Below are 13,386 nucleotides of genomic sequence, written 5' to 3' on the forward strand. Positions count from 1 at the left end.
ATCATATCTTACCCCATGCCACGTCTCCCTCACCCACTTCTCCACTGTCCGTCCTCCAGGGAGGAGGCCACATGTAGACCTTGTCCTCTGTTCCCCCTTTCTCCCTCTCCTTCCATAGCAAAATTGCATCATGAATTTTGAAATCTGACTTTCCTTGGCTAGACTTCTCCACCCACTGTTTGGAGCAAAGTTGTAAAATTAGTAGGCTTGAAGGAGCACTATTTTGGGGAGAGGGAGCACTTGGCTATTTCTGAAATGATTTGATGCTTTTCTCTATTTCCCTTTTCCATGATGAATTATTTCCTATTTTGTTACATGTTTATCAAACCCCAATGAATCTGAAGAAAAGAGTAGAAGAATGTGGAGGATCAGAAAAAGCAAGCCTTTAACCACCTTGGTGTTTAAGAAATCCTACTGTTTAGTAGCAGATAAGCCCAAATTACAACTCCCAAGGCTGGGAGTTATAATCAAAGCCTTACGTGCAAGTTGGGACAGTGTACTTGGAAGATCTGAACACGGAGGTTGATTAAAGTGGAGTGAAAAATCAGCCCTCCATTTTGCACTATTCTGATGCCTCCTGAGTTAGTTAGTTAATTGTGCCAACCTGGTTGATAACACAGGTGGGGTTAATTGAAGGACAGAGAGATAAATGGCTCTGTGAGCCTCACCTTTCTAGTTCTCGGGTCTCTTGCTTTCTGATGGTGAGACCAGGGTGCAACTGCCTTAGCCAGTTCCCTGCTTCAGCTGGCAAGGCTCACTTCCTACAAGACATCCCCAAAGGGAAGCCACATGGACCTACCCCCATTCAGCCCTGGGTGCTGGAGCAGCTGTGTGGAGACCCCTGCCAGTGCTGAGATGCTTAAACGTTCACTGATTGGGCTTTCCTCCTGCAGTTGGCTTCATTGTGTGTGTTTTGTGAGATGGAGGAGGACTTTGTGGATTAGTGTCGGACATATGGGCTAATGTTGGGCTTCTGGGCTTGGGCAGCACTGGGTTGGGATGTTTTCTTGATGTGCAATTACCCTTTATATAAAACTCTCTTTTATACATGAGTTTCTGTGGATTTGTTTCTCTAAAGTACCCAGACTAACACACCTCCCCTCCCCTGCCCCAACCCCCATCAGGCTTACTTTCCAGGAGTGACTATGGGGGGGGGGTGGATCCTTGTGAACCTTTACACTCCACTGCCACTGCTTCAATATTGACTGTGTGGTGTGAAGGCCTTTGTGATAAAGGAAGGAAGATAAATAGATGAATAAACACATAAATAAATAAAATTCTGGCAGATTCATCAGCACCACCTCATCACAATGGAGGGGAGAGAGCAAGATTAAAATGGGAAAGACTGGGCCAGAAGGGGCTGGAAGGGAAAACAATGAGGAGGAGAAGGTGGTGGGAGAGAAGAGTCTTGGCCTTAGAGCAAATCCAACTCAAAGGCGTGACTGCTGGCAATGGGTGCTGTCCTGAAGTTGAAGGTGCTGTAATCAAGGAGAGCATCGCCATCCGGGTTTCTCTCTCACTCTGCTCTGGCTGCTTGCGTGGTCACTGGGGCTCTCAATCTCTTAGGTGGCCGTGGACAGACCCAGGCCTTCCAGCTCCGATGGGTCCAGTTCTGGGATGGGTATCCACCAGAAGAGAAGGGAGCTCTACTGGCTACTCACTGGCTCCCTCATAGCTGCCTGTATCAGTCAATCACTAGCGTGTCTGAAGGTGGAGGGACTGCAGCTGGAGAAAAAGGAGGCTGTTGGGCTTTGATGGCTTTTTCTTCTCACTCTTGCTCTTCAATGACCGAATCTGCCTGCTCAGCCTCACATGGTGTCTTAAGAAGCAGAAGACAAGCATACAATTTCCCTCTGGTTCTTGACTGCTTCCTCCCCTCCTCTATCATAATCCCAATTCTACCTTACAAATCCGGCTGGACCAAAGGATGTACACTGGTACAGATAGGAACTGGAAACACAGGGAATCCAGGACAGATGACTCCTTCAGGGCCAGTGGTGAGAGTGGTGATACCAGGAGGGTGGAGGGAGGGTGGGGTAGAAAGGAGGAACCGATTACAGGGATCTACATATAATCTCCTCCCTGGGGGTCAGACAGCAGAAAAGTGGGTAAAGGGAGAGAGACATTGGAGAGTGTAAGACATGACAAAATAATAATAATTTATAAAGTATCAAGGGTTCGTGAAGGAGGGAGAGTAGGGAGAGAGGGAGAAATGAGGAGTTGATACCAAGGGCTCAAGTAGAAAGCAAATGTTTTGAGAATGATGAGGGAAACAAATATACAAATGTGCTTGACACAATGGATGGATGGATGGATGGATGGATGGATGGATGGATGGATGGATGGATTGTGATAAGAGTTGTACAAGCCCCCAATAAAATGATTTTTTTAAAACAGAAAACAGCTATACCAAGAGTACTGAACTGTCTGTAGGCAGACTAACATTTACTTACTACTTCAATGTCCTGCTTACTATATTAAGATGTGTATTATTCTGGGAAACTTGTGACTAACATTGTCAATGAAGATTACTGTAAGTTTTGTCTGACCACTAACTCCCATTGTTAGTGCAAATAGCGTCCAGTGACATAAGGATTTATTCGGTCCAAGTGAAACATCCAGGTATGGTGATATGTAGTTAGGCTACACTTGTTCAATCTCCCTCTCTCAATAGTGTTTTGAAAATGAGTACCAGGGGCTAATCAACAACACTATAAACAGAAGATCCTTATGCTCCAGGGAGATGATTGATAAGATTCTTGACCACAGATTAACAAGGATGTCTCTAAAGTGAACCAGAGGCAGATAAAAAAAACATAGATTCAGGAATGGATTTTAGGTTCACACTTAATCCTAGCTCCAATCTTAGAACAATTAGTTCTTAAGACATGTCCCTGCTCCATACTTGCCCTCATGCAGGAAATACAGTTGATATATAGTAGTGCTATAGCAAAGTGTGGGGAAGAAATTAGATGGTGCCCAGCTATGGAATAGAATAGTGGCTGGGGTCTTAAAGGCTTGTTTCCAAACAAGCAGCCATCTAAGTGAGATGTCAACTAAGCCCACATAGAACAAGCTCTCCAACATTTGTGACCCAAGGAGTGTAAATTATATACTCCAAATCTGAAGGAGGGAATAGTATCAGAGCTTTAATTGTGAGATTCTGGTGTGCAGAAGGCCATGGATGACAGTGGAAGCCTAAAACATATTTGCAGGATCTACACAGGGAATACGTCTCCAGTGATTTCCAGCTAACCCAGTGGTTCTCAACCTTCCTAATGCGGCGACCCTTTAATTCAGTTCCTCATGTTGTGGTGACCCCCAACCATAACATTACTTTAATTGCTACTTTATAACTGTAATTTTGCTATGTTATGAATCGGGCGACTCCTGTGAAAGGGTCGTTCGACCCCCAAAGGGGTCGCAACCCACAGGTTGAGAACCGCTGCTCTAACCATAATTGAGGGCTGAGAATAACCTGGTTATCAGACAGAGTTTTGGAGAGGCAATCATACTGGATTAAATGATCAATCTGACTCAAAGGGTTAACACCTTGTCACTTGATCCCCCCTCTGATATACTTTGGGCATGATCTGGTTTTTAATATTTTCTGGGGTTTTTTTTCATATTGGAGTTTATGTCTGTTGTATTTTGTCATTGTTGGTAGCTTTCTTGAATCTCTCATGCATTTTTCTATGTTTTTCAGTATAGCAAACCCTGGGTAAGTGAATCCATAGAAACAACAACTAGAATAAGGGTTCCTGGGGGGGTACAATGGGGGAGATAGTGTGGGGGTAAGGCAGAGCTGATATCAAAGAGTTCAAGAAGGAATAAAATGTTTTGAAACTGATTTTGGTAGCAATTGTATAGTACTGGCCTAATGTGATTGAACCATGGAATGGTATGATGTCTGAATTAGCTCCTAATAAAATGGTTTGAAGAAGAAGAAAAAAAAAGCTTAACGGACCAAAAAAAAGTAGATTGAATCACCCAATGACAGAATTTTAGTTTTGGAAAGAGCCTTGTCAGTCTTTCTCATTTTGCAAAGGAGAAAACTGGGAAACAGAGAGTGACCTTCTCAAGGCCACACAGCTTTGTAGTAAGGTTTCCCTACAAAGCTATAACATCTTTCACTTATAAGCTTTAACTTCTTCAAGTAAAACGTCCTTCATACCTTAAATAGAATTTGAACTTTTCTAAAAGATTCTATCTTTCCATTAGGGAAATTAGTTCTATTCTTTGTTCAAGGAATTGACATCTCAAAGGACAAAACATCAAAGATGAGAAGCACTTGCTTAAGAATTCCTTCTAGCCCCACTCCAACCTAGGAGTATCCCATTCTCTTTTCAATTGAGAAATAATTTTGAGCTTACCTTGTTTCTGGTGTGGTCGTCAGGCACTGGGATGTGATCCACATGGTCGGCAGTTCAAAACCACGGGTAATCCTCAGGAGGGAGATTGTGCTTTCTCCTCCCATAAACAGTTTTCGTCTCAGTAACCCGTGGGGTGGGGGGTCTCTATGAGTCAGCATTGGTTCTATGGTACTAAGTTGGGTGTTTTGCTTATTCTATGGCTTTTCCAAAAGTGAATAAAATAGTATATGGTTAAGATTGTATTTCCAAGAGTATTTATCAGTTGTTTCTTTTCCTGGTAAACTAATTATTTTTCATTTGTTAAAAAAAATAAATTCCAAATGTATTGGTTCTATAAATATTTATTCATCAATTGCTATGGGCTAAATACTGTGCTAGACACCTGTGGTAGTTAGGTTTATGTTAACTGGTCCAAGAGTCTCAGTAGTTTGGCAGTAATCCTCCATGATGGGGTCTAACACAATGTAATCAACTCCAGGGTGGGAACTACGATAACATCATCAACTTTGTGAGAAGTGAGCAGACAGGGTGAGATGCAGCCCCCTTGATTAGGTTATAGCCTTGCAGCAATTGAAAGAGAGACTCCTCAGAGTGTGGCCTGCTTTTTAAACAGATTCCATGGGAAAAGCTTCACCTGTGCTGGCTCTGGATCCTGCATCTGGTCCGTCCATGTCCTGCCATGTTGCCTGCCTCTCCCAGGAACAATCAGTAGCCTTCTTACCTTGGATTCAAATTTTCTTCCACCACCTATGGTTTTCCTGCTTCCTAATTCATCCACTCCCACAGCTACATGAATCAGGAGAAACGTCCAGTTCACCATCTGACCCATGGGCTTGAACCGGACTGAACTTACCCCTTGTACAACTATGGGAACCATTTCCTGCTATAAATCTTTCTATATACATATACATATAAGCATCCCAGGTCTTATACAGCATCAGAGATAGAAGGGAACCAAAACATACAGAATCCTTCCATTTCCTCAAGAACAGCAAACCTCTTACTCTGATTTCCTTTTTCACTAGAAAACACTTAAAATATTTTACTCTTTTTAGAAAAATAAAATATATATCCATAAAAAGGAATTTATCTTAACTATGGTGCTATTGTTAGACACCGTGGAGTCAATTTCAAATTCAGAGCAATAGCGACTTCATGTTCTGTAGGGCTTTGGAGGCTGCATTCTTTACCAGAGCAAATTCCTGTCTTTTCTCCCATGGAGCCCCTGGGTGGGTTCGAACTTCTACATCAGAGTGCTAAGCCATTGTGCTGTGCAGGCTTCTTGTTTTAAATATAAAGCTCAACATATTTTCAAAAGTCAATAGGTCTATGTACCACCACCAGACTAAGGAGCAATCAGAAGAAAACATCAGAACCTCAGATGCCTCCCGTGGGCTATATGTGAGTTGCAAAATTCCCCATGGGTAACCACCACCTCACTTTTAACAGCATAAATCTATTGGCTAATTTTGTACATTATACCAATTAAGTTACACCACAGTACAACCCCTTTCATGTCTGGCTTCTTTGTGAAATGCATGCGTGCTGTTGCCTATAATTGTAGTTCATTCCCAGTTACCATCTATTATCCCACTGTGAGGTTCTCAAGAAGTTTGTCTTGCTTAAATCCACAGTCAATGCTCATGAAAGCAGCAGCAAGAGATTAAACCACCACGCATTGCACTGGGTAGATCTGCTGCGGGAGACCTCTTCAGAGTATTGAAAAGCAAGGAGGTTACTCTGAAGACTAAAGTGCTTTTGACCCAAGCTATGGTATCTGCAGGTCCCGCATATGCCCCTGAACGTGGTACATTGACTAAGGAAGACCCAAAGGGAATCCATGTGTTTGAATGATGGTGCTGGTGAAGAAGCTTGCAAGGACCATGGACTCCCAAAAACACATAAGTCAATCTGTCTTGGGAACACAGCCAGAATGCCCCTTGGAAGCAAGGATGACAAGACTTTTTCTCACATATTTTGGACATTATCAGGAGAGACTCATCCCTGGAGAATGAGGATGAGTCAGGCTTGGAAGAGGGGCAGTGAAAAAGAGGAAGACCCTGGACCAGATGGAGCGACACAATGGCTGCAAAATAGGTTCAAACATAAGAATAATTTTAAGGATGGTGAAGAGCCAGGCAACACTTAGCTCTGCTGTACAGAGATAGGGTCACTCTAAGTCAGAACTGACCCAATGGTACTTAATGACAAGAGTGAACAAGAAATAAATGTATCCTCTAAACCAGCGATTATCAACCTTTCTAAGGCCGCCACCCTTTAATACAGTTCCTTGTGTTGTGGTGACGCCCAACCATAACATTATTTTCCTTGCTGTCATTTTGCTACTGTTATGAATTGGGCAACTCCTGTGAAAGGGCCGTTCGACCCCAAAAGGGGTCTTGGCCCACAGTTTGAGAACCGCTACTCTAAATAGAAACCTCCAAATGCACGGCCATTGAGCCGATTCCAAGTTGTAGCAACTCTGCAGGGCAGGGGAGAGCGGCCCCTGTGGGTTTCCGAGACTGTCAATCTGTACAGCGAGGTAAGTCTCATCTTTCTCCCTGGGAGAGACTGGTAGATTCGAACTGCTGGCCTTGTGGCGGGCAGCCTAACACGTAACCCACTACCATACCAGGCTCCCTCTCTACAAGGACAGCCCAAGTATCTGCCTTGCTTAATCGTTGGCCCTGAATGGAAGATAGTTGGGAGACATCTCCCTTGGGACTCCATCACCACAAGCTGCCATCTCAAGAATTTGTAACACATATTAATAGTCCCTAGTTGGTAGGTGCCAGCAAGTCGGTCTTACTCACAGCAACAGAGCAAAACGCTGCCCGGTCCTGCACAATCACCACTCTCACAATTTCCAGCACCGAACCACTACTTTACCCAGCGTGACGTCCTTCTCCAGGGACGTGTCTCTCCTGGTAACATATCCAACGTACGTGAGATCAAGCATTGCCTCTAAGGAGCACTCTAGCCAGACTTCGTCCAAGAGAGATCTCTCACTGCCAGAGAATCGATGCTGACTCACAGTGACCATGTAGGTTGAATTCCCCCTGTGGGTTTCTGAGTTCATACTTGTTAACAGGAGGAAACAGTCCCATCTTTCTCCCAGAGCAGCTGATGGTTTCCAACTCCGGGTGTTAGGGATCGCAGCCCACTGTGTCACCAGGACACCACCAGGCTTCCGCAAGAGAGCTCGGTTTGACCTTTCAGCAGTCCACGGCACTGCCGGGTGCTCCAGAACTGCAATTCAAATGCACTCCTTCTTTGCTCTTCCTTTTTTTTTTTTTTTAAATCGTTTTATTAGGGGCTCATACAACTCTTAGCACAATCCATACACACATCAATTGTGTAAAGTGCATTTGTACATTCATAGCCCTCATCATTCTCAAAATATTTCCTCTCCACTTAAGCCCCCGGCATTAGGTCTTCATTTATCCCCTCCCTCCCCACTCCCACCTCCCTCATGAGCCCTTGATAATTTATAAATTGTTATTTTGTCATATCTTGCCTTGTCTGACGTCTCCGTTCACCCACTTTTCGGTTGTCCGTCCCCCAGGGAGGAGGTCACATATAGTTCCTTATAATCGGTTCCCTCTTTCCTACCCACTCTCCCAATACCCTCCCAGTATCGCCACTCACACCACTGGTCCTGTAGGGATGATCCGCCCTGGATTCCCTGTGTTTCCAGTTCCTATCTGCACCAGTGTACATCCTCTGGTCTATCCAGACTTGCAAGGTAGAATTCGTGTCATGATAGTGGAAGTGGGGAGGAAACATTTAGGAACTAGAGGAAAGTTGTATTTTTCATCGTTGCTACATCGCACCCTGACTGGCTCATCTCCTCCCCGAGACCCCTCTGCAAGGGGATCTCCAGTGGCCTACTAATGGGCTTTGGGTCTCCACTCTGCACTCCCCCCTCATTCACTATGGTAAGATTTTTTGTTCTGATGATGCCTTGTACCTGATCCCTTCGACACCTCGTGGTTGCATAGGCTGGTGTGCTTCTTCCATGTGGGCTTTGTTGCTTCTGAGCTAGATGGCCGCTTGATTACCTTCAAGCCTTTAAGACCCCAGACGCTATACTTTTTGATAGCCGGGCACCACCATCAGCTTTCTTCACCACATTTGCTTATGCACCCGCTTTGTCTTCAGCGGTTGTGTCGGGAAGGTGTCTTTGCTCTTCCTTATTCAGTGTCCAACACCCACTTCCTTATGAGGCCATGGAAAGTCCCATGGCTTGGGTCAAAGGCACCTCGGTCCTCAATGGAAGGTCCTTGCTCTTCAACACTTTGAAGAGGTCTGAGGGGGTAGATGTAGCCAATATTCGCTTAGAGGTCTGAAAAAGCTTACGGGGGTCATTTTGTTTAAAAGAGCCCTGAAAGGGTAGTTCCTCAAAGGGAACTAGTAAAAGAAAACAAGTAAACAAGTAACCACATTTTCCTTCAAGCCAGGCCTCAGAGAATTTCCCAAAGAATTAGCTGCAGAAGAAGAAGTCATTGCCCCAAACTACAAAACACCAGGCACAAGAACCGTTAGAAGTATCCAGAGCCAGTGGAATTATCACATAAAGAGAAATGGGCTATCCATAGTATCTTTGGCATTTCCATAGTGAATCATTTCTCTTGGAATCAACTCAGGCCACTCTGACCCTGTGTTTACTGACTCTAGGATTAGCAGGAGAAAATCAGTGAATTGTTTTCTATTTCTATAGTGAAAGTTAATCTACTCAGATGTTTGCCCAATTTTAGTTCTTCGTGCTTTTCTCAATATTGTTGTATCATCATGCTCTAATTTACTCAGTATTTTATTTACAGACTCTTCTTTCTATTATTGTGTGCAACTATCATCACTATTTCTTTCCATAATTTCTATCACACCGAACAGAAACTCCATACCCACTAACTAGTAACTCCCCATTCCTCCCTCCCCCAAGCCCTTGGTCGCTTCTAATCTAACTCCTGTCTCTATGAATTTAGCTACTAGGAATATTTGGTATAAGCAAAATTATATATTATTTGTCCTTTTGTGTCTAGTTTATCTCCCTTAAGGTGCATTTGACCCAACACTCAAGGTGTTGGGTCTTTCCAAGATCCTGGATGTTGCTGAATGCACCAGAATTTCATTTGCGCTTATTATTGAAGGATAATATTTCATTGTATATATATGCTATGTGTCTATTCATTCATCCGTTGATGAGTGTTGTTGCCCCAGGGAGCCGGCTCCAATTCACAGTGACCCTGTGTATAACAAAGGAAACCTGCCCAGCCCTGCAGCGCCCTCACAATTGTTCTTATGTTTCAGCCCCTGCTTGCAGCCATTGTCCACCCATCTTGTTGAGGGTCTTCCTGTCTCTCTGCCCATCTGCTTTACCGAGCATCATGCTCTTTGCTGGGGACTGGACTCTACTGATAGCATGTCCGAAGTACATGAGAGGAAGTCTTGCCCTTCTTCCTTCTAAGGGGTATATCGGATTAACTTCCTCCAAGAACAAATTTGTTTGTTTGTTCACCTGGCTGTACATGGTACTTTCAATATTCTCTGCCAGCACTATCATTCAAATGCATCACTTCTCCTTAGTCTTCCTTATTCATTATCCATTTACACAGGTACATGGGGCTATTGAAAATACCGTGACTTGGGTCCGTCACACCTTCCTCTACATCTTTCATTTTTAACATTTTAAAGAGGGATAGTCCAGCAGACTTTCCCAATGCAATGCATCATTTGACTTCTGGACTGATGCTTTCGTGAGCATTGATTGTGAATTCAAGTAGAAGTAAATCCATAACAATTTCCATCTTGTCTCCATTTATCATGATGTTATGTATTGGTCCAGATGTGAGAATTTTTGCTTTCTTTACATTGAATTGCAATCCATACTGAAGGCTGTGTGTTTTTATTTTCATGGATACTTGGGCTTATTCCACCTTTTGGCAAGTGTGACTAATGGTAGTCTGAACACTGGCATAGAGTGACCTAAGACTTGAGACAGACCCCTGGGAGTGGAATTGCTGGGTCATGCTGGTTTTTTGTGAGAAACCACCAAAGTGTTTTCTTCAGAGATGGAACCATTTTGTATGATCACAGTAATGACAATGTAATATCTTCACATCCTCACCCATGTGAAGATATTGATCAATCTTCTGCACAAGACCTCATCACAGTATTGCCTCATGTACATGTGAATTATTCATTTTCCATTCATTTGACATTGAATAAGGAAATCCAAAGAAGAACTGATGCATTTGAATTGTGATTCTGGAGAAGAATATTGAAAGTACCGTGAACTGCTAAAAGGACAAACTGATTCTCTTGGAAGAAGTATAACTAGAGTGTTCCTTAGAAGCAAGATGTCAAGACTTCATCTTACATACTTTGGACATATTGTCAGGAGAAAGCAGTCCCTGGAGAAGGACACCATGCTTGGTCAAGTTGAGGGGTGGTGAAAAAGAGGAAGGTCCTCAATGAGATGGATTGACACAGTGGCTGCAACAATGGGGTCAGGCACAGGGACCATTGTGAGCATTGCACAGGAATGGGCAGGGTTTCCCTCTGTTGTGCAAAGGTTCTCTATGGGTTAGAACCAACTTGATGGCACCTAGCAACAACAATCTCTGGTGGTATAATGAATTAGTTGTTGGGCTGCAAAACACAAAGTCAGCAGTTCAAAACCACCAGGTGCTCTACAAGGGAAAGGTGCGGAGCTCTACTCCTGTAGAGTTACAGTCTTAGAACCCATAGGGGCAGTTCTAGTCTGTCCTATAGGGTCACTGTGAATCAGAATTGAGTCGATGGCAGTGATTTTGAGTTTGGAATGATTAATGGCATTGAATATTGTTTCATGTGCCTTTGGGTCATTTGTATATTCTTTGGAAACATGTCTATTCAAGTCCTATACTCATAAAAATTGGGGGGTACTTTTTTTTTACTGAGTTGTATGATTTATTTGTAGATTCTAACTGTTAAACTCTAACCAGATACATGATTTGCAAACATTTTCTCCCATTTTCTAGGTTTTCTTACAGCTCTCTTGATAGTGCCCTTTGATACAAAATTTTTTAATGAACTTCAGTTATGTTTTGTTTGTTTTTTTCCCTTTCATTGTCTACATTTTGGGTATCACACTTAAGAAACAATTACGGAAAAAAAAAGAAACAATTACAAAATCCAAGGTGACTCATAATTGCTTCTATTTTTTTCTAAGAGTTTTATAGTTCCTGCTGTTAAATGATATTGGATGTAAGTTCATGTGTATGTATGATATAAGTTAAGGATCCAACTTAATTCTTTCATCCATGGATATCCAGGTTTTCTAGAACCATTTGTTGAAGAGACTGTTTTTCCCCATTGAATATTCTTGTCAAAAATCAGTTGACGACAGACATAAAGGTTAATTTCTAGATTCTTGATTCTGTTCCATTGGTCTATATAGCTTTCTTTAGATCATAGATGGATCCTGATCGACTGGGAGGAAACGTTAGAGCAGAATTCAAAATCTTTCCACACTCAGTCTTACTGGACTGGTTGAGATTCCCTCCACTTATCACCCTAAGATATTCTTTAAAACATTCACCAAAACTACCCCTAACATCACCTTTTATCTGAATAACAGATTGTCTCATAAAATCATCACCCGTGAGTGTTGTGCTCTTTTTAAAAATCACCTGAGACCAAACGGTTGACCAATACTCTAAAGCAAAGGTGAGAACTAGATTCCTGTAAAGGAAAATTAAGGAAACAATTCCATTTGTGATAGTATTATTTAAAAATGACAACTCTTAACTAATAAATTTCACCAAGGAGGTGGAAGACGTGTACACTGATAGGTTTAGAGTTATTAGGTCTTCTGGTAGCACAGTAAGTTTCACGTCAAGACCTTGCTAGCTGCAAGGTCAGGAATTCAAAACTACCAGCTGCACATGGAAGAAACACGAGGCCTTTGACTCCCATAAAGAGTTACAGTCTGGGAAAACCACAAAGGCCGTTCTTTTCTGTCCTCTCCAATCGCTAGGAGTAGGAATCAACTGGGTGGCAGTGAGTCACCCATTGCTTCCAGCATTGTTTTGTAGGATTCCACGTACACTTGTTTCTTTTGGGCTGCTCACGGAAGTATATAGATATACAATTGATTTCCGTGTGTTGATTTTGTGCTCTGTAACTTTGCTGAATTCATTATCATCTCCGACATAGTTCCCGTGTGTGGTGTGTGTGTGTGTGTGTGTGTGTGTGTGTGTGTGGTACTCCTTGGAGTTGGTCTACCAAGTAGTTGTCACATTTCAAATAATAAACTAATTCTTCTACCAGTAATATAAATTTTACGATCTGAAACTCACCGCCAGCAAGTTGGCTCTAACTCAAAGTGACCCTCTAGTACAGGATAGAACTGCCCTGTGGGTTTCCAAGACTGCACAGTAGTTCTGGCTTCAACAAATCTCTCTAAGGGTAAGAACCCATGAGAAGGTCAGGCTGGCTGCCCCTATAAAGATTGACAGTCTCTAAAACCCTAAGGACTAGTTAAACTCTCTGATAGGCTCACTGTGAGTCAGGATCCACTCTGGGGTGGTGGATGGGACGCTAAGAGAGCCTCCATTTGACTCAGGAATCCTCCCCTTGCAAAAAGACGTGTGAGTCCAGGTGGCTTCTGGGTCCTGTCTCTATGACAGCACTACGACCCCAACACACGGTGAGATGTCTGACTGGTTTGTCCATCCAGGTTCTCAGACCAAATAGAAGAGATCAAAGTGGGAGGGAACCCCAGAATGCAACCAGGCCAGGCTCCCCTTTGATCATTCCCCACATCTGGGCAGATTCAGGCTACTAAGCCAAGTTAGCATAAGTTTGCTGAATCCACACCGAGCAGAAAGGACAGTAAGGGGCCACGCTTGGGAGAGACACAAATGGAACGGAGTGTTTCCCTTCTCTTTTTTCTTTATTGTCCTTTCTCCTTCATAAAAAAACAAACCAAAAAAACAGAGACCATTCAATACTGAATTTCATTAGAACT

At 43.0% G+C, this 13,386-nt stretch overlaps 1 pseudogene; it reads right to left on the reverse strand.

Moving 5' to 3' along the window:
- Positions 1 to 1,414: 1,414 nt before the first annotated feature.
- LOC115873336 lies at positions 1,415 to 1,673 on the reverse strand (annotated as a pseudogene).
- Between the last annotated feature and the right edge of the window lie 11,713 nt (positions 1,674 to 13,386).

Source organism: Echinops telfairi, unplaced genomic scaffold, assembly GCF_000313985.2.
Source record: "Echinops telfairi isolate 266 unplaced genomic scaffold, ASM31398v2 ScPeMD7_7468;HRSCAF=8506_0, whole genome shotgun sequence".
Taxonomy (NCBI): domain Eukaryota; kingdom Metazoa; phylum Chordata; class Mammalia; order Afrosoricida; family Tenrecidae; genus Echinops; species Echinops telfairi.